Consider the following 22,616-nt stretch of genomic DNA (forward strand, 5'->3'; position numbering starts at 1 on the left):
TCAGGAAGACCAAGTTTTCTGTGAGAGCAGGAGGTAGAAGGAACATTTACTGAAGAAACTGAGGGTGTGAAGGAACGAAGCTCCAGAGGGCACGGTGGAAGATTAGAGTGTGGTGCAGCAGGGAGGGAAGTGCGAGATTGGGCCAGGAAGAGGTTGAGAGTGGCTTGAGGATGAGAAAACGGACAAGGGTGTAACTGAGGGAGTGAACGAGGTGTGAAGCCAGTCAGTTGGGGAGGGCTGGCCATAGGCTGCCTGAGAATTAATCTTGTGATCCCTTGGGGGTGGGCACTCAGGCTGTGTGGGCACTCGGGAGTGTGTTTCCTGAGCTGATTTAACTAAATGGAGGTTTCATCTGCTTCACGTGGGTGTGGGTGGGTGCTCCGTGTGCTCCAGGTAATGTGACAGTAGGGTGTTTGATAGTCACCATGTGGGCATTTGCAAATATGGGGACATTAACGCTCAGTCTAATTTCACTAGAAATTGCACGTGAGATACAAAGATGTGAAAGCTGAAACCAACAACTTTTAGTTCCAAAAGGCTTGTGCAAACCAAGCCAATTATGAAAGGACTATATACATGGGCAGTTCAAACCATGCCCTGAGGTGTAGTTTACTGTTTCCAGAAGAGCCCGCCAAGTGCCCTGTGGCTGCAAGGGGGAAGGGTTTACTGAGTGTGTGTTGTATGCCTAATGCCACACTAGATGCTTTCTGTGTTACTTATTCCTCACAACAGCCACTTAGGTACCTCGTTCGGTCTTGTGTCTGTAGTATCATTTAGATGCTAGTGGTTCCCGAATGTGCAGTTCAAGCCCAGTACTCTTTCCCTACACTTCAGACTCATTTACCCAATTACCTATTTTACTTGGATGTGTATTAGGCATCTCACACCTAACATGTCCAGAACCAAACTCCTGATTCAGACTCTCTGCTTTCCAGAATCTTCCTTACCCCAGTAAATGGCAATTTCATCCTTCTAGTTGCCTGGGTCAAAAATCTTAATATCGGATCTTTGACACCAAACTAATCATCAGCCCTGTTGGCTTTGCCTTAAGTATCTCCAGATCCAACCAGTTGTCACTCCCTCCACCAGGATCCCTCTCTCCAGACAACCATCATCTCCTACCTCATTGTTGCAGCCTAACTGCTGTGCCCGCTTTCATGCTGCCTCCCCAGTGGTCTGCTTCCACGCTGCAGCCAAAGCGATCCTGTTACAGTGCAGCAGAGATCCCTTACGATCGGAAGTCTCCTCCAATGGCTCCCGTTTCTCTTGGAGTGAGAGCCCGAGTTTTTGCCATGCCCAACCAAGGCCCTACAGGATCTAGAGCCCTGTTTGCTTACTGCTCTCTCCTGTTTGTTGTTCTGTACTGGGCTCCTTGGTGGTGCCTCCTATCCTCCTGGCCCATCCCTGCCTCGGACCCTTGGCACTTGCCCTAGCCTTTGGGACATTCTTTCCCAAATACCTGCAGAGATTGCTTATTCCCCCACCTTTTCAGACCTTAGCTCAAATGTCATCTTCTTAGTGAAGTCCTCCCTGCCCTCCCACTTAGAGTTATAACCTCATCCATCCCCCATTGGCAATCCCTGTTCCCTTTACTGTGTCGTTTTTCTCCAGAGTCCTTGTCACTGTTGCATATCTGTGTTTTACTTGTTGATTATCTGTCTCCTACTAAAAGAAGGGCAGAGAGTTGTCTGTTTTGTTTACTACTATTTCCTAAAACAGTGCGAAGCACTTAGTGATTGCTTAATACATATTTGTTGAATGAATGGATGGGTGAATGAATTGGTGGACAACTCTATAAACTAGATGGTATTTAAATACAAAGGAGAAAGTAACTGTAGAAGTAATTTACCTGTGCTTGTGGAACTCTGTGTGACCTAGCCAGCATTCAAACCCTCTCTGCCTGGCTCCAAACTTTCTGCTCATTGCACTATTCAAAGTAGCTTTCTATTTTTTCCAAATTCACACTGTCGATTTGAATCTGAGTTTGAACAACTACATTGTAAGCTTTGTTAGGGCTGGAACTATGAACGTCCTGCTCCCAGGTGTATTCCCAGTGTCTAGTATAGTGTTTGTGGTACATAGTAGATGTTCAGTAAGTGCTTTTTAAGTCAATAAGGACAGAGGAAGAGGATATAAGAAAGAATAGTGCCATCTTTGATAAACAAAGCCCAGTCCCCCAAGTATCAGTATTGGAAGATTTGGGGGGACTGGGAAGTGCAGTGACAAGGACTGTCTTTAACCCTGAATGTCACCGTCTCCTGGAGGGTGTCTCACTTCAAGAGATTCTGCCTCCATCACATTTACAGAGAACACATGTTCTCTTTATGCTTTAAAAAGAGAGGGGAAAAAACAGCAACAAAGCAAACAAAAAAAAAAACACTTTTTCTCTCAATTTCTCTAAGCAAAGCTCAAAATATTTCAATAAAGATTAAAAGAGGACAATAGGGGAATAAACCCTGAGAGTTTATTAACCAGTGTCACGCCAATAAATTTAATATTAAAAAAAGCCCTGAGAGCATAAGAAGCCAAAGAAGTAGTCTGGTTTGCAAAATACCGAGTTCTGTCTCTTGTATGGGTCACTCAAGCCAGGGCCATACTGGGTTCACAACAGGACAGCACAGCCATGCAGGGTTTGATTGAGTTCTTTGCTTCATAACTTCTAGCCTGTTCACAGTCCACTGTTCAAAGACTTCCTCCTAGACATCGTGATACCTGGGTGACCAGGACCCCAAAAGCCAAATTCCCACTCTGCAGCTCACCTGGACCTCTCAGTATGGTGGTCACTGGGTTGAGAAAGAAGACTGGCTGCTGGGGTTTTTCGAGCTCCCCAGGTGAGTCTGATATGCAGTTAAATTGAGCACCATTGTTCTAAAAGACTCCATTTCCTGTCTGAGGAACTCTCCACTTTCCGAGGTGACCGACACCAAGAATAAACTCACCTTTGAGGCAAGGTTCCTGCCTACACATAAGAGTATGTCTATATACAGTGTTTCTCAACGCAGGACCTCACCGTCAGGAATCAGGCTCGGGTGCCTGAACATTTGCAAGTTCCCCCAGGTGGTTTTAACATGGCAGGGCTGAGAGCCATGGGAGTGGCGCCTTCAAGCCTGTCACTCTGATCGTGGCTGAAGACAGCGTAGTAGCAACTACGGATGTGACAGTCGTTATGATGGTGCGATTGCGGGTACATTTTTCTTTTTGAGTTTACATTTCCTGGACTGTCCTGATATTCCTTTACAGTGAAAAATACATATTTGGATGTGCTTTTTTTCTATAATTTTTTCATGTTTTCATTATTATCTCTAGGTCTCTAAAACACTATTTTAAAAAATATTTGATTTATTTATTTCTAAAGAGAGGGGAAAAGAAGGAGAAAGAGTGGGAGAGAAACATCAATGTGTGGTTGCCTCTCATTTGCCCCCTACTGGGGACTTCACCTGCAACCCAGGCATGTGCCCTGACTGGGAATCGAACCAGCGACCCTTTGCTTCACAGGCCCATACTCAATCCACCAAGCTACACCAGCCAGGTAAAACACTATTTTTAAAACTCCATTTAATATTAATTTTTGGCTACCAAAAATTACTAAAGCCTTTTCTTTAGTTTTTTCTTTAAACCTGAATCAGTTTAAGAGTTTCTTGGACATTCACTTGGCCTAAAGTGTCTCTTCCTTATCTACAGTTGAAGTACGTATCTGCGTAGAGACTGAGCATCTGTCTTTTCTATGCTGCCAAAATTCCAAGAGGTCCGAAGGTGAAACATGGCGAGTCTAGAGGAAAGGGCAGGCCAAATCTTGCAGGGGTGTAGAGACAACAGTAAGAGAGTTGGACTTCATCTTGAGGGCAGAAAATACCACTAAAGAGTTTTAAGCAGGTGGAAAACAATGCTATAGGAAATGACTTTAGCTGCAGGCAGGCAGGTAGATTGGGGAGGAGCAGGGTGGGGAGGGACATAACACCTGAGGCTGCCACAGAAGTGAAGGCAGAAATCAGTAAAGAAAATCAATAAAACTAAAAGCTGATTCTTTGAAAATATAAAGTTGAAAAACTTCTAGTTGGGCTAAGAAAACATAGATGATACAAATTACTGATATCAGAAATGAAAAAGGGATTGTCAGTACTGATCCCTTGGACAGTAAAAGAATATTGTGAAAAAAAAGAATATTGTAAATAACTTTATACCCACAAATTTTATAACTTAGATGCAATGGGCCAATTCCTTGGAAGACACAAACTACCAAAACTTACACAGGAAGAAATAGATAATTTAATAGGCTTACATCTGTTAAAGAGATTGATTCCATAATGAGCCACCTTCCAACACAGAAGATGCCAGGCGCAGATGGTTTCACTGGTGTGTTCTATCACACATTTGAGGAAGAGGTGATAGCAATCCTCTACAGTTTTTTCCAGGAAATAGAAACAGAGGGAACACTCCTTAACTTGCTCTGTAAAGCCTGCCTTACCTTAAAACCAAAACCAGATCAAGAGTTGTAAGAAAGGGGTGCCACAGGCCAGTGTCTGTCCTGCACACAGTACAAAAATCCTCAACAAATGTGAGTGTGCTGAGTCCAACACTGTGGAGAGTCAGTCACACACCACAACCAGGTGGGCTTCGCCCAGGTACACACAGCTGGTTCAACACTGGAAAATCAGTTACTGCGCTCCATCACATCAACAGAGTAAGCATTCGATACAGTTCACTTCCAGTGGTGTTTTAGGAAAAATATTCTCAGCAAACTAGCATAGAGAGCAACTTCCTCAATTTGATAAGGAACACCTGCAAAACATCTACAGCTTACATCACATGTAATAATGAGAAACTAGATGCTTCTCCCCTAAGACTGGGAAAAGGCAAGAATGTCCCCTTTCACCACTCCTAGTCAACACTATACTGAAAGCTCTAACTAATTCAGTAAGGAAAGAAAAGGCATAGAGATTGGGAAGGAAGAAATAAAACTGTCTTTGTTCACAGATGACATGCCTGTGTGTGTAGGAAATCCTGAGAATTGGCAAAAACTCCTGGAACTAATTGGCAGTTATAACAAAGTTGCAGGATACAAGGTTAATCTACAAAAGTCAGTTGCTGTTCCGTATCCCAGCAAGTGGACAACTGGGATTTCAAACTAAAAACAGTATTATGTGCATTAACACACACAAAGAAGTGCTTAGGTATGCATCTAACAAAATATACTCACATTTATATGGAAAATTACAAAACTGATGAAAGGATGCAAGAAAAACTAGATAAATTGAGAGATATTCCATGTTCGTGGATTAGAAGACTCAATATTGTTTAAATATCAGTACTTCCCAACTTGATCTGTAGATTCAACATAATGTTAAAATCATTTCAGTTAAAATCCCAGCATGTTATTTTGTGGATATCAACAAACTTATAGTTTATTTGGAAGGCAGAAGACCCAAAATAGCCATGTAATACCAATGAAGAACAAAGTTGAAGTACATGGCTTGATGTTACATGGCTTTAGGCTTAGAATAATGCTACAGTAATTAAGATCTCTGTCCATAGTGTTGTTAAAACAATAGACAAACACACCAATGGAATGACATAGAGCGCACAGAAGTAGACATGGCAAATATACAGGTGCTTCTCAACTTATGATGGGGTTACATCTCAATAAATCCATCGTTAGTTGAAAATATTTTAAGTCAAAAATGTGTGTGATACACCGAACCTACCAAACATGGATGTTTAGCCTAGTCTGCCTTAAATGTGCCCGGACACACTGTCCCTGACGACCACCTGGCAGCTGCACTTGCTGCTGCCGCCCAGCGTCAGGAGAGGGCATCGCCCTGCATGTGGCTAGCCTGGGAAAAGGTCAAAAGTTCAAACTCTGAAGAATGGTTTCCGCGGAAAGTGTATCTCTTTTACACCGCTGTAAAGCCAGAAAATCCTTGGTTGAACCAGCATGAGTCAGGGACTGTCTGTGGTCAAGTGATAGTTGACAAAGGAGTAAAGACAGTTTGGTGGAAGAAAGGGTGGTCTTTCCAACAAATGGTGTTGGAACAGCTGGACAACCGTTTGCAGAAACTGAACTTTTCGCCTTAGACCTTTTATAAAAATTAACTTGAAATGGAACTTAAATAGACCTGAATGTAAAATACATAGAAGGTAAAGGTAAGAGGAAATCTGTGTGACCTTGGGTTTTCTCAATGAGATTTTAGATTCAAAACTAAAATTACAGTCATGAAAGAAAATAACTAATACCTTGACTCCATTAAAATGTAAAACTTTTGTTCTGTCACAGATACTGGAAAAAATACTTGTAAAACACATGTGTAATAAAGGACTTGTATCCAAAATACACCAAGAACTCAAAACTTGACAATAAGAAAACAGTGAAGCCAATTAAAAAGTGGGTTAAACACCTTAATAGATACCTCACTAAAGAAGATATATAGAAGATAAATGATTTATGAAAGATGCTCATGTCATATGTCATTAGGGAAATTCCAATTAAAACGTGGAACACCACCACACACCAGTCAGAACGGCTGAAGCCCGAACACCAGCAACACGAGGTGCTGGCGAGGGTGTGGGGCCGTGGGGGCTCTCACTCAGCTGGCAGAAGTGCAGGACGGCTCAGCCACTGTGGAAGACAGCGTCGCAGCGCCTTTAGAGCTAAAGTTAGACTGACCACGTGATTTAGCAATTACTCTTCTAGCTGTTAACCCAGTTGAGCTGAAAAGTTATGTCTGTACAAAAACTGTTGCACAGATGCTGCACATTGCTCTGTGTGTACAATAAGAAAGGCCTTTTTGTCTAATTACCTTTAAAAATTCTTATTTGCCAACAACTAGAAGTAATCAAGGTGTCTTTCATTAGGTGAATGGATGAATAAATTGTGGTTCATTTAGACAATAGGAAAGAAATGAACTGTCAAGCCATAAAAAGACTGGAGGAACCTTCAATGCCTATTGCTAAGTGAAAGAAACCAGTCTGAAAATGTATATGCTTTTAGTTATGTGACATTCTGGAAGAGGAAACACTATGGAGAAAGGAGAGATCAGAGGTTGTTCAGAGAGAAGGAGGAAAGGAGCGAATAGGTGAGTCACAGATGGTATCTGGAACAGTGTTGTGTCATGATGGGGATATGTGGAAACTGGGAAAGGAAGAGGGGAAAATGGTGACTAGGTGCACTGCTGCATTTGTCAAAATCCACAATACCTTACAACACAGTGAATTTCAATGTAAACTGTAAAGTTTAGTTAATAATAATGTATCAGTGTTGGTTCCTTAATTGTCACATATGTACCACATTAATGCAAGATACTGATAATAGGGGAAACTCTGGGGAGGGTCAAGGAGTATATGGGAACTCTAAACTATTTCAGTGCCCCTGTGAATATAAAACATCTAAAAATTAAAGTCTGTTAACTGTCAATGAAAACAAACAACCAAAGGCTATGAAATTAGAAAGCTCTATATTCAAAATTCTTTCTGCTGCTTACCCTGTGAGTATGGGTAGTATCATGTTCATATTATACTAAGTTGTTTGACGATTAATGATAGTGTACAAAAATAAAACAAAACCAGAAACTCTGCTATTGCTAAATAATGGTGGTTACATTCTCCATTTACTATTATTTTGCTTCCCAAATCTCTTAAAATTTTCCTTCCTCTCCATACCCACTATCACCCCTCAGTCCAGGCCTTCTCATTTGCTCTGGGCATGTCATTTCCTCTGCTTAAAAATCCTTCAGTGACTCCTCATTGCCTCCAGCAGAAAGTCCAGACTCCTAATCCAGGCATCCCAACCATGACCTGGTTTCACACACTTTCGTCAGCCAGTGCTAAAGTATTTGCAGTTTCTCAAGTATACCGGGCCCTCTTTGGGCCTTTGCCTGCGTTGTATCCTCTGCTGAAAATGCCCATCCACCCTCTTTTCTGGACGTCACGTCCTCGAGATGCCTGCCTCATCTCCCAGGCCACTGTAATTGTGTCATCTCCATCCTCTCCCCTGTGTGTGACTCTGTGGTTGTACTTATACTTCCATTTACTTACCTGTCTTGTTTACCAGAGTCCAGCTCCTTTGAGGGCAGAAACCAAAATGGAATACTCAGATGCCCTTCTGAAACTTTATCCCTCGATATCCCTAATGGCAGAGGAGAATGAGCATGTACTACACAGCAACCCATTGCACCATAAACATTTTTTTAAATAAAAATTTTTTTAAAGATTTTATTTATTTATCTTAGAGGGGAAGGAAAGGAGAGAGAGAGAGACAGAGAAATATCAATGTATGGTTGCCTCTCACGCGTCCCCCGCCAGGAACCTGGAACTGGCCTGCAACCCAGGCATGTGCCCTGACTGGGAATTGAATCGCGGTCATGTGGTTCTCAGGCCCGCGCTCAATCCACTGAGCTACACCAGCCAGGGCTAAAATAAAAATTTTTAATTCTCACCTGAAGATATATTTATTGATTGTAGAGAGAGAGGAAGGGAGAACCATCGATCAGTTGCTTCCCATATGTGCCTCAACCAGGAATCAAACCTGCAACTTAGGTATGTGCCTTGACCAGGGATCGAACCCACAACCTTTTGGTGGATGGGATGATGCCACAACTAACTGAGCCACCTGGCCAGGGTACAGCGTAAACATTAAAAAAATTCTTTTTATTTAGCCCTGGCTGGTGTAGCTCAGTGGATTGAGTGCAGACCTGTGAACCAGAGGATCGCGGTTTGATTCCCAGTCAGGGCACATGCCTAGGTTGCAGGCCAGTTCTCAGCAAAGGGAGCACAAGAGGCAACCATACATTAGTATTTCTCTCCCTCTCTCCTTCCCTTCCCCTCTAAAGATAAATAAATAAAATCTTTTTAAAATTTTAAAAACCTTTTAAAAATTGATTAAAAAATTAAAATTTTTTTATTTAAAAATTGTATTCTATTCCATAATACATGTGTATTACTTGAATACATTCTTCCCCACATCTTCATGCAACTTTGATACTCCTGGAAGATGCACTGTGTTTGTGCTGTGGCTTTGATCATCCCTGCCCTCTGTTGTAACCCTGTACTGGGACTCAATTTGAGAAGCTTGAAATTAGTGGATTTAGGGAGAATGTTACCTGAAAGTCATGAAAATGACCTGTACCTTGCCCTGAGGACCAGTAGAGAATTGGCTGCAAGTTTCCACTATGATTTTTCAGCACAGATCATGTGGATTTATCTACTGGGCTTAGATAGGCACTGGCATGTCAGTTGAAGACAGGTCCCTGAATATGAGATGTTGGCCTCATTCAGCAGCCCTCCGTCTCTGTTCCCAGCAGTCTCCTGACCTCCCTGCCTATCAGGCAGAAGTTTGGGGGCAGCCAAGTGAATTGGAGAGGATAATCCAAGTAAGAAAAATAAAGGTAAATATTTTCCTCATTTGCAAAACAGTGATAATTCAGATGATCTGGAGGTTGTAAAAGCCAAAGTCAAGCATTAATGCAGCTGGAGCGGTAGCTGACATTTGTGCAGCCTTTCAAAGAATGCCCCGACCTGCATTGTTGCAGGAAGTCATTTTATCTTCCATCAGTCCTGTAAAATGTGTATTATCACAGATATTTAAACAGTTAGGGAAACCGATTGTCTTTTACTTGAGATTACACAGTTAGTAAGAGAAAGACTTAAAGTTACTTCAACTCCAGTCTTTTTTACTTTTAAGCCTATTGCTCTTTATACCAAAATAAGCAAGGGCTTCGCTGAGAATAGAGGATGGATTTTAGAGTCAGTTTCTCTTGTCAAAAAATGAAAATAATACTACTTTAGAATAAGGCTGCTCCAAGGCTATACAGAGTACTGGCTGAATATTTTTTGTAAGGCCCCTGCTGTATAAACAAGTTGATGGGGCCTGTGAGATATAATGATTTATTGATGAGGATTTATAATTATGGGGAAAGAGGAGATATTTATGTATTAGTTTATTATCCAATCAGTGCACAGGAAGATTCTTCATACTATCTAGATACAATCTCTTTCTGTTCAGGTTCAGGAACCATCTATTACTGGAATTTTTCTTTTCTAGTAAGTACATCATTCCTCAGCTAATTTCACCTCTACCACCACGTGAAGCAGGTAGCAATACTGTTATTGCTTATGGTGCCATGGCTCTCTGGAACCTGAAGCCATATTTTGTAGGAGCAATATATAAAACGTGGCAAGGACTTCTGGGCAATGGTGAGGTAGACAGACATGGTCACCTCCTCCCAAACCACATCTAATTTATAACTAAAATAAAAAACAACCATCACTGAGAACCATCAGATATCGAATTGAATGGAAGTCTGACAACTATGCAATTAAAGAGACCATATTCATGCAGACTGGTAGGAGGGGTGCAGATGCAGAATGGGCCAGTCCCACACCCACGTGTAGTGGATAACAATTTGGGAGGGGATACCTTGGGAGCAGGGAGTCCCAGCCCCACACTAGGTCCGCCAGCCTAGAGTTCCAGTGCCAAGAAGGTAAGTCCCCACAACTTTTGGCTGAAAAAAAAAACAGTGGGGACTGAGTTGGTCGAAGAAACTACTGGAGCCCTAAGTAGTTCCTCTTAAAGAACCCACACACAGACTCACCTACTCAGACTCACTCCCTCTGAGCTCCAGCGGGGGGAGCACCTTGAAAGGCACCAGTGGCACTCAGGGAGGAACTAAGTGTCTGGCATCAAGGTGAGCAGAGGCCATTGTCATTTTTCTGAATCTTTCCCTCACAGAACCAGCAAGCTGGTGCCATATCTGAGACCCTATCAGCCTGGCTAGCACTGTTTGCCTCACCCTGAAGATCCCCTGAGACTTGTACCCACCCAACTTACAGGTCCACCCAAGCTGCTTTCCCATATGAATGGCTGGTGTTGGCTCATGCTTCACACCTTCCTAAATTCCATCAAACAAGCAGTAGCTGGCCTCAGTGAGCCCTAGGCCCAGTGGTAGCAGCAGCCAGCCTAGATTCACCACTTGGCTTCTCCTGGGAATCTCTAAGCCTAGCACAGTAGCAGCCATCTTGGATTGCTTTATAGCTCTGGCAGGGTAGCCCTGGGCAGAGCACAGGTCGGGGCTGACCTTGCCCTGCACCACCACCGGGGAAACCTCAGAGTCTGTGCACCCAGTGGACAGCTACAGACCACATCAGAGCACCACCTCCCTGCCCCTGCATAGCCGATCCTCCATGGGGGGTGGAGGTTGGTGGTAAGTGGTCACTGCAATTCCTTACAGCTGACTGGCTTGGGTAAAGCCCTCCCCATCGATCTTCCAATAGCAATCCAGGCTCAACTACAAGAAGAGGATGTACTCAACCCACACAGAAAGTACACCTCAAGTACCCAGCTTGGGTGATAGGGAGGCTGTGCCACTGGACCCTACAGGACACCTACTACATAGGCCACGTTACTAAAACAGGGAGTCATAGCAGCTCTACCTAATACATAGAAACAAACACAGGGAGGCTGCCAAAACAAAGAGACAAACATGTCCCAATTTTTGTGTACTAACAATGAATCAGCAGAAGCAGAAATCAAGAAAATCCCATTCGATATAGCAAAAACAAAAATAAAATATCTGGGAACAAACCTAACCAAGGAGGTAAAAGACCTGTATGCAGAAAACTACACGACACTGAAGAAAGAAATCAAGGAAGACACAAACAAATGGAAACATATACCGTGTTCATGGATTGGAAGAATTAACATCATCAAAATGTCCATACTACCCAAAGCAATTTACAGATTCAATGCAATACCTATTAAAGTACCAATGGCATATTTCACAGACATAGAACAAACACTTCAAAAATTTATATGGAACCATAAACAGCCCCAAATAGCAGCTGTGATTTTGAAAAAGAAGAAAAAAGTAGGAGGGATCACAATACCTGATATCAAACTATTACAGGGCCATTGTAATCAAAACAGCCTGGTACTGGCATAAAAACAGGCACATAGACCAATGGAACAGAACAAAGAGTCCAGAAATAAACCCAACTCTCTACAGTCAATTAATATTTGACAAAGGGGGCAATAACATAAAATGGAGTAAAGATAGCCTCTTCAACAAATGGTGTTGGGAGAACTGCACAGCTGCATGCAAAAAAATGAAACTTGAGAGCACTGACTTACACCATACACCAAAATAAATTCAAGGTGAATAAAAGACTTAAATATAAGCCGTGACACCATTAAAGTCCTAGAGGAGAACATTGACAGGAAAATCTCAAGATATTCCACGCAGCAATATTTTTACTGTTACATCCCCTAGAGCAAGGAATATAAAGGAAAGAATAAACAAATGGGATCTCATAATTTCTTTAGTTTCTGCATGGCTAAAGAAAACAGTGTTAAAATAAAAAGACAACCAACTGTATGGGAAAACATATTTGCCAATGATACCTCAGACAAAGGTTTAATCTCCAAAATATACAAAGAACTCACTCGACTCCACTCAAAGAAGACAAGCAACCCAATTAAAAAATGGGAAAAGAACTTGAACAGACACTTCTCCAAGGAGGACATACAGAGGATCCAGAGACATGTGAAAAGATGCTTAGTATCACTAGCTGATATCTCACAATATCAGAGAGATGCAAGTTAAAACAACAATGAGAAACCACTTTACACCGGTCAGAATGGCTATCATAAACAAAGCAACAAACAACAAATGTTGGAGAGGCTGTGGAGAGAAGTGGACCCTAGTTCACTGTTGGTGGGATTGCAGACTGGTACAGCCATTATGGAAAACAGTATGGAATTTTCTCAGAAAACTAAAAATGGATCTGCCTTTTGACCCAGCAATTCCACTGCTGGGATTATATCCTAAGAACCCTAAAACACCAATCCCAAAGAACCTATGCACCCCAATGTTCATAGCAGCACAATTTACAATAGCCAAGAGTTGGAAGCAACCTAGGTGCCTGTCAGTAAATGAATGGATCAAAAAATTATGATACATATACACAATGGGATTCTGTGCAGCAGAAAGAAAGAAGGAGTTCCTACCCTTCGTAACAGCATGGATGGAACTGGAAAGCATTATGCTGAGTGAAATAAGCCAGGTGTTGAAAGACAGATACCATATGATCTCACCTTTAACAGGAAGCTAAACAACAAAATAAACAAGCAAGCAAAATAAAAACAAAAACACTGAAATAGAGAACAGGGGGACAGCGACCAGAGGGGAGGGATTTAGAGGAACTAGTATAAAGGACACATGGACAACAACTAAGGAGGGGTGGAAATGGGAGGGAGGTGGGGAGCATGGGGTGGGGGTGGGCTGGGATGAGAGTAATAGATAGAAAACTGTACTTGAAAAATAATTTACAAAAAAAACTTAGAACACACACACACACACACACACACACACAAGAAACATGGCCCAAATGAAAGAACAAATCAAAACTCCAGTAAAAGAGCTAAATGAAATGGAGATAAGCAATCTATCAGATGCAGAGTTCAAAACACTGGTTATAAGGATGCTCAGGGAACTTAGTGAGGACCCCAGCAGCATAAAAAAGATCCAGTCAGAAATGAAAAATACACTAATTAAAATAAAGACCAATTTAAAGAAAAACAACAGAGTGGATGAAGTTGAGAATCAAGTCAATAATTTGGAACATAAGGAAGCAAAAAACAACCACACAGAACAACAAGAAGAAAAAAGAATCCAAAAAATGAGGATAATATAAGAAGCCTCTGGGACAACTTTGAGAGTTCTGCATTTGTATCATAAGGGTGCCAGAGGGAGAAGAGAGCGAGAAATTGGAAATCTATGTGAGAGAATAATGAATAAAAACTTCCCTAATTTGGTGAAGGAAATAGACATGCAAGTCCAGGAAGCACAGAGAGTCCCAAACAAAGTGCATGAAAAGAGGCCCACTCCAAGACACATCATAATTAAAACGCCAAAGGTTAAAGAGAGACTCTTAAAAGTAGCCAGAGAAAGGAAGTTAGTTACCTACTACAAAGTAGTTGCCATAAGACTGTCAGGTGCTTTCTCAAAAGAAACTTTGCAGGCTACAAGGGATTGGCAAGAAATATTCAAAGTTAGGAAAAGCAGGGTCCTCCAGCCAAGACTGCTCTATCCAGCAAAGCTATCATTTAGAATCAAAGGGCAGATAAAGATCTTTCCAGACAAAAAACAAAAACAAAACAAAAACAAAACCTAAAGTTCATCATCACCAAACCTTTATTATATGAAATGTTAAAGGGACTTATTTAAGGAAAAGAAGATCGAAACTATGAACAATGAAGTGGTGATAGATACATATGTATCAACAATTGAATCTAAAAATCAAACTAAGCAAACAAGAACAGAGACAGAATCATGGATATGAAGAGCTTTTTTAATGGCTGCCGGATGGGAGGGGTTGTGAGGGAATAGATGAAGAGGTGAGGAGATTAAGAAGTACAAAAGGTAGTTACAGAAAAGCCGTGGGGATGTACAATGCAGTATAGGAAATGGAGTCGCCAAAGAACTTACATGCATGACCCGTGGACATGATCAATGGTATGGGGATTGCCTGAGGGAGTGGGGGTGCTGGGTTGAGGGGGCAAAGGGTGAAAAATCAGGACATCTGTAATAGCATTGTCAATAAAAATATAAGTTTAAAAAAGAAGCAATATAGAGGGTATTGTCTGTTCAGTTCTTCAGTATCAATTATTTCATGTGAGTTACATCATTACTCCTGAAACCACATTAGCCTTACCTTTTATGCTGCCCATGAATACTGGCTTCCAGTGACCCTTAGAGGTTGTGACTGTGCTTTGTTTATGATGACCACAAATGTAAGTCTTACCCAGAGTATACAGGGAAAGTGTGAATTGTAATTAGTTCTCTGCTGATGTTAAATTTACCATTGGAACCTACTAAGACTGAATCATGAAAAAACAAAATCTGAACAGATCAATTACTAATAAGGAGATTGAATCAGTAATCAAAAACTCCTCCCAACAAACAAAAGTCCAGGACTAGATGGCTTCACTGGTGAATTCTACCAAACATTTAAAGAAAACTTAATACCAATACTTCTTAAACTTTTCCACAAAACAGAAGAGGAGGAACACTTTCAAACTCATTTTAATAGACCAAGGATACCCTGATACCAAAACCAAACACTACAAGGAAAGAAAATTACAGGCCAGTGTCTCTGATGAACCCAAATGCAAAATTCTCAACAAAATTCTAGCAGACTGAGTTTAAATACATTAAAAGGATCATATACCATGGTCAAGTGAGATTTACTCCAGGAGGCAAGACTTTGCGGTATCTGCAAGTCACTCCGTGTGATACACAACGAAGAATAAAAAACCACATGAGCATTTCAGTAGATGGAGAAAACGCATTTGACAAAATTCAACGTCCATTTATAGTAAAAACTCTCCCCAAAGTGAGTATAGAGGAAAGGTACCTCAATACAATAAAGGCCACGTGTGACAAGCCCACAGCTGACATCATACTCAGTGGTGCAAACCTAGAAGGGTTTCCTGTAAGATCAGGAATTGGACAAGGATGCCCACTCTAGCCACTTGTATTTGTTACAGTATTAGAAGACCTAACAAAGCAGTTGGGCAGGAAAAAGAAATAAAAGGCATCCAAATCTGAAAAGAAGTAGTAAAACTGTATTTGCAGGCATGAAAAAAACCCTAAAGATTCAGCCATAAAACTGTTAGAACTATTAAACAAATTTATTGAAGTTGTAAGATACAAAATCAATACATAAACATTAGTTGTAAGTCTGCCCTGACTGATGTGGCTCAGTGGGTTGGGTGCTGGCCTGCAAACCAAAAGGTTGCCAGTTGGATTCCTGGTCAGGCACATGCCTGGGTTGTGGCCCAGGTCCCCATTTGGGGGCATGTGAGAGGCAACCGATTGATGTTTCTCTTGCACGTCAATGTTTCCCTCTCTCCCTCCCTTCTCCCCTCTCTCTTTATTTTAAAAAAAAAATCTTTTTTAAAAAATTGGTTGTGTTTCTGCACACTAATAGTGAATAATCCCATTTACAGTTGCATCACAGAATAAAATACATAGGAATAAATTTAACTAAGGAGGAAAAAGACCCATACACTGAAAACTAAGATGCTAATGAAAGAAATTGAAGAAAACACAAATAAATGCAAAGATATTTCATGCTAATGGATTGAAAGAAATAACATTGTTAACATGTCCATATGCCCGCACTGGTGTAGCTCAGTGGGTTGGGCATTGTCCCACAAACTGAAAGGTTGTGGGTTCGATTCCCAATGAGGGCACATGCCTGGCTTGTGGGTCAGGTCCCTGGTTGGGGGCATGTGAGAGGCAACCAATCCATGTTTCGCTTGCACATCAATATTTCTCTCTCTTTTTCTCCCTCCCTTCCCCTCTCTCTAAAAATAAAATAATGTAAAATATTTTTAAATTAAATAAATAAAAATAAAATGCCCATACTACTCAAAGTGATCTATAGATTCAATGCAAATCCCTATCAAAATTCATGGTTTGAAATTTTATCATTTAAACATAGAACAGCACATCTTTTAACTATGTCTTCTGCGTCTCTTTTAGCCCCACATGCCCAGGTCTAAGAACTGTACTGTCTTAGTGGATTGTTGCAAAACTAAATTAGATAATTAGGTCAATTGCCTGGCACATGGTTTATGGTCAGTGAATCTTAGTTTCCTTGATCTTTTCATTGCCACCCAGAAAGAAGATGTGTGGTTTTGTTTTTTGGTTTTTTTTTTCAAAGAAACAATTGAATTGGAGCAGTCAGCAGTCACAACAGATCCCTGGTACAGAGTCTGGGAGAATTGCCTACATAGCTCAGGCCTAAAGCTTTTGCAAGAGGTGAAGTGAATGACAAGACCCTGGATACAGAGTTAAACCGCAGTAATGTCAGGTCCAGAATCACTGATCAAACGGTAGAGAAGCCTGGTATGTTCAAAATGCATTGCTGTGCCCAGCACCAAGAGCTGAAAGGCAGGGCCTCCAGAGCTGAGAAATACCACAAATTCCAGATGGCACAGATCAAGCAGCTCCTCATCCTTTAAAGCGATGAAAGAAACATGAGCGAGCACTGCAGGGTTTATCATAGATGGCTGTGAGGCAATCACTCTGTAGAAGCCCAGTCTGCTTTGGAGTTCGCAAAGAGCAAAGAGTCATGAAGCTCGGGGCAGGGTGGATCAACAACACACCCAGTGAGAGAGGGCGAAGACTCTCCTGATACTGCAGGGAGAGCCAACGAACCTGTAATGATGGGGCGATAGGGTTTGAGGGGAGAGGCGGTCGTCCTTGAGAAGAAAAGTTTCCATCTTTGAGCTTAAAAGGATCTATGGCAGTATTAAGTAACCTTTCTTACATAAAGCCTACTTCAGAAAAAATGTTAAAATGAAAATGCTTAATGACAGAATAGGATTACTAAATCTAACCTAATCTGCTTCTTTCATTTCCTCAGTAGTGTCATTGTGCCGGAAGCAGCCCCCTAGTAACTGGAGAAAAGCATCTTCACTAGGAAGGAGGGAGAGGATGGGACTGAGGACACAGCCTCTGCGCACTGAGGCTTCGCGCCTGTGTGGTCGCGCCAGTCCTCACAGCACAGCAATGCTGGCTGCCTTTAAGTTGCTGTGCTTGCTTGAAAGGAAACTAATGTTTATTACCTATCAGTTGCCAGACCATGGTGCTGTCTTACATGGTCTTATTTCACTCTCACAGTCAGTTCCCTGACCTCTACATTAGTAAACCAGCTAAGGAATGAAGGAGGGGGCAGAGTAGGGGCTAATCTGAGTTCAGTCCTCTTTGAGTCAGTCAGCAATTAGACTGTTGGTCACAAGTGCCCATCACTGATCTGTCGAGTCCTCAGGAATAACTGTTGCAGTCCCCTCTCCATTTTCCCCGGCAGTCACCACCTCTCCCCCACACTTCCTGTCAGTTAACTTTCCAAGTCAGTGTAACTATACGTAGTTTCAGTCCAACAAACATTGTGTTGGATACTTATATGAGGTCTGTCCGGAAAAAGTCCAGCCATTGTTTATATAACAAGAACAGTTTGCGTGACATTGATGTAACCTAGCAGCCAAGGAGAATGAACTGGAATGTGTATACATGAACAATGACGACTTCACTGTGCCAGTCACTGAGGGTGGTAGATGCTGGTGAGTGAGCATGTGTACTGTGTGGCTGTTACATTCAAAATGACTGGGCAAGTAGGGCAATGAATCTGTATCAAATTTTGCATCAAGCTTCAGTATTCCTCCGTGGAAACTATTTGGATAATTCAGAAGTCCACAGCTATGGGCAGCTGGGATTGGAAGCTTCATCACAGCAACATGCCCACTCATGTATTATGTCTCATGCAGGTTTTTGGTGAAACATCAAATCACCCAGGTGACTCAGCCCCCCTATAGCCCAGATTCGGCACCTTGTGACTTCTGGCTTTTCCCCAAATTAAAATCACCTTTGAAAGAAGAGATTTCAGACCATCAGTGAGATTCAAGAAAGTATGACAGAGCTGCTGATGGTAATTGGGAGAATTATGTGAGGTTGCAAGGTGTCTACTTTGAAGGAGAGAAGGGGACTGAGGTGTCATTGTTCTACATACAATTTTCTTGTATCTTCTTCAATGAATGTTTCTATTTTATATTACATGGGTGGATACCTTCCAGACAGACCTCGTGTATTCCATGCTATGCATGGTGCTCTGGGCTGTGCACTGTGCTCAGTTTTTATGGTCTAGGAGAGAAAGATACTTAAATGGATAGTTACTCTTCAGTAGAAGAAGTGTTAGGCCATAACTTTGTCCTAGTCATCATTGTATCCCTAATCCTAGGCCACTATCTGGCACATGACAATGAGACTGTCACAGTTAATGTGCATTGAGAAAGAAACTATGGGCCAAGCATTGTACTAAGCACTTTATTCTCAACATAGTCCCCACAACAAGTTTATGAAGTAAGTGCTAGTATAATCCCAGTTTTAAAGGTGTGGAGAGTAAGGCACAGAGCAATTAAATAACATACCCAAAGTCACACAGCTGGTAAGGGATAGAGTCAGGATACAACCGAAGCAGAGCGACTCTGTTGCCTCTAAACATTTGTTGAGTGAGTGGATAGATGAATGAGAGGAGGGAAGAGAACAGGTGGGGAAGAGAGAGAGTGTGTGTGGACAAGTGAGCAAGCTAAAGGCAAGAGTTGGCTCTGGGTAAAACGGGGTCCACAGGTGGCCTGGGTTGGCCCTACTCTGGAAGGGAAGTAGTCATGAAAAGCTTCATCAAGGAAGCAGTGCTTAAACTGAACATTGCAAGATGAATAGCTAGTTGCAGGGCAGGGCAGGGGCGGGCAGGGCGGGCGGAGCAAAGGCCAGCCCTTCTTCTGGGTTAGATCCTTTCCCTCACCCACAGACATTTCTCCTGAGTGGTTCCATCACCACTGCATCATGAGTTTTCTCTTATTCTAAGAAGCTTATAAATATGCTAAAATATTTCCTATTCTCAAAAACCATACGTTCCTTGTTTCTTTCCTCTAGCTATCACCCCATTTCTGTGTCTCCATTTATAACAAAGCTCCTAAAAATAGTTTATATCCTGTGACTCCAATTCTTCTGTTTTCTCTTAAACCCAAGGAAATCAGCATTTTGTCCCCTCACCCCTACCCCTCTAGTGAAACAGCTCTTTTCAAGGTCAGGAGTAACTTCACGTTGCCACATCCAGCTGTCAGTTGTAGGGCCGCACCAGGCCTACTGCCATGTTTGACACGGTTGGTCTCTCTGTCCTTGAGCCACGTCCTCGTCTTGGCAACTGAGACATCACAGTCTCCTGCCACGTTTTCTGCCTCCTGGACTGCTCCTTTCAGGCCCTTGCAGTGCTCCTCCCCCCTCCCATTTTAAGGATCAAATGCTGACCTTTCAAATTCGTACGTCAATCAAGGCACTCTCCCACTATAAATCATTCAGTGACTCGCCCCTATGACAGAGTCCAAACTTGAGCCAAGTGTCCAAAGCGTCCATGACCTGGCTGCCTGCCTCTGCCACCTCATCTTTCATGGTCCATCTGTGGTGCTCAGAGGACAGCCAGCCCCTCCAATTGGGCTTTCTCACCACATCCTCCCACGATCCCTGGGAATTGAGTGAGAATCAGTTTTTCCATCACTTGCCCAAGGTCACATAGCTTGCCAGTGTCCTCTGAGAACGTTTCTGATTCCAGATCCTGTGGTCTTCCCATTTACAACCCATTGCTTGGCCTGATTCCTTAAAGTTGGTGCTTCTGAGTGAAGCAGAGAAATGAAGTCTGGTTCCTTCTTCTGGACCCTGTCTGTCCATCTGGACTTCCTCTTGAGAGTGCAGCAGTTCACAGTCTTCACCCCAGGGCTTGGTAGTCACGTTTGGGGGACAATGGGTGCTCTTACTGGTGGAAATGCTAAGTCTCCCAAAATGAAAGGCCAGCTGCAGGGTAAGAGAAGAAACAAGGGCTGAATGATTTGATCAGACATCTGGGGGGGCCTCCTGGCATTTGCAGTGTGAGTGCCTTAGAGAAACTAACTATTCTGGCCCGAGGGCGTTGGCAACTGTTAGTCTCATTGGTTTCGACCGCACACTGCCCCAGAGGTCCCAGCCTGCCTTATGACTCAGAATCCCCAACACTCCCCCTATTCTTCTCTCATAGGGACAGTCGGGAGGCCACGTCTGAGGCATTTTAATTTGGTAATAACTTGACCGGCCCACTGTCCCCAGGGCTGTTGTGTTTTTGAAGTTACTGTTGCTTTCTGAATGGGAGGGGGTTGATTTAGAGCTGCCCGCCTTTGTACCTTTGTGAGCACCTTGCCCTGCCATGGGGAGAGCCTCCCCCACCGGGTCCTGGGTGCCCTGCACTCAGCCTGCCGGTGCGCCCTCTTCGCCGTTGTGGACTCATCCCTGAGTCCACAGCTCCTGGACTGCCCCACGTCCTTGGAGCACCTAACCCAGATTTGATGGTGTAAATTTGAGAGGAAAGAGGTGGCCAAAGATTTGTCTCTTACTGTACATGTATTTCTGTGATGCATTGCCTTGAAGAGGCAACAGCCATTCATCTTTCCTCTTGTTTATGAAACTTTCTGGAATCCCAAAAGACCGAAGGAGCCCCACTGTGCAAGCTAGGCAAGCAGATGGTGGGAGGTTGGAAGACAAGGGTATGAGGGACTTGTTGCCTTGCTGCGCACACCCACCTTCCTGACCCGTCCTCTGACCCATCTCCAATCACACGGACCACTTGTGCGCTACCCCCGGACTCTGTTTCCCTCTGTGAGGGCACGCACTGTGGTCCACACTGGTGGTAATACTATGATAAGAGCTCCTGCACTGGTGTTAGAAACAAGTTCAAATCCAGTATCTGCCACTTAATAGCTGCATGACCTTGGAGAAGTCTCTTTATCTTTCTGGGCTTGTATGGAAATTAATAATTAATAGCACCTACTCACATGGCTGTTGAGAGGAGTAATTGAAAAACTCTGTAACCTTTTAATCCCTGTACCTAAACTAATCCAAAAGCTTCCAGTGAGTTTAGTTATTGAACTGAAGTTTGTATTTCGTTTCTGAAATATAGTTGTTTACATAAGGAAATAAAGTTATGTGAATTATCTTGTTAAGCCTTTGACTTTATTTTGCCTACCAAATAAAGTTCCAACTCTGGCTTGTCACTCAGCATTTGCTTTTGCATTTCAGGCTGTAAATTTCATTGATAGGGAAGACTGAAAAAAAGACTTCTAGACTGGCACATGCATAGAGATGAGTTTGTCTAATTTCACTGAGCAGCTGCTCAGGGAGGAGGGCCCTGGGATAGGCCCTTAGGGGCCCCGGGCTAGGTCCAACTTAGGGGCACAGGAGTGAATCACACATGGCACATGACAGGCCGAGACATCATCATTTCTGGCTCTCTAGTACAGGCGCCAGCACCCCTCAACACTGGCCCCCAACACCACCACCACCACCCTGTATGACCCCACCTAACCCCTGAGGAAGGCAGCCTGAGGGGAAACTTGCCCTGGGACCCCAGCGCACTAGAGCAGCTGGGCGTCAGAGTGATCAGAGTTTTGGCATTGGGCCCAAGGGTGGAGGCGGGGGAGGTTGGGACTGGGAACTGGCAACCAGCCAGGACTTCCCAGGTGCCCAGCGATGCAGGGCCTTCAGCCCCAGCAGTCACTGAATGTGTCCTGTTCTTCCATTGCAGTTTTCCCTAGACTGCTCCAGCCCCACATCAAACATACAAAGACACTGAAGCCCAAAGATGTGAGGTGACTACAGCCATACAGCAACAAACCAGGGCTAGAGCACACAGGTCTTCTGAAAAATATTCAGCCATCTCTCACTTGTGGGTTCCTAAGATTGTCTCCATTCCCACCCAAGTATAGTGAGACCAGGATCATTCTGTTCCTTCATAAAATTATAGGGGTCTCCTGTATAACCCATTCCTATGCAAGGTACTAGGGACACAGGGTTAAATCTTGACTCTGAGCTCAGGAAATCACAATATAAAGAGGGAGACCTGCTACCAACAATCACAGCACAGTACAGCAAGTGCTGATGGGGGTAAGCATGTAATGTGGGTGGCAAGGGGCAGACTGTAGGAACGCAGAGGGGGCACTTAGCCCAGTCTGGAGGTCAGGAAATTACTCCCAGCAAAGC

General features: G+C 43.0%; 1 protein-coding gene across 6 annotated transcripts in view; it reads left to right on the forward strand.

Moving 5' to 3' along the window:
• ST3GAL3 (ST3 beta-galactoside alpha-2,3-sialyltransferase 3) overlaps positions 1–22,616 on the forward strand; it is a 191,320-nt gene that overhangs the window by 96,480 nt on the left and 72,224 nt on the right. Inside the window, exon 3 of one of the 6 annotated variants that reach the window (XM_037069698.1) lies at positions 9,294–9,377. The exons of the other annotated variants lie outside the window; for them this stretch is intronic. The gene's annotated coding sequence lies outside the window, so the exon portion shown is untranslated. The remainder of the gene's footprint in view (positions 1–9,293; positions 9,378–22,616) is intronic. 6 annotated transcript variants of the gene reach the window in all.

This window comes from Sturnira hondurensis, unplaced genomic scaffold (genome assembly GCF_014824575.4).
Source record: "Sturnira hondurensis isolate 20B ecotype Veracruz unplaced genomic scaffold, ASM1482457v3 Scaffold0018725, whole genome shotgun sequence".
NCBI classification, from domain to species: Eukaryota; Metazoa; Chordata; class Mammalia; order Chiroptera; family Phyllostomidae; genus Sturnira; species Sturnira hondurensis.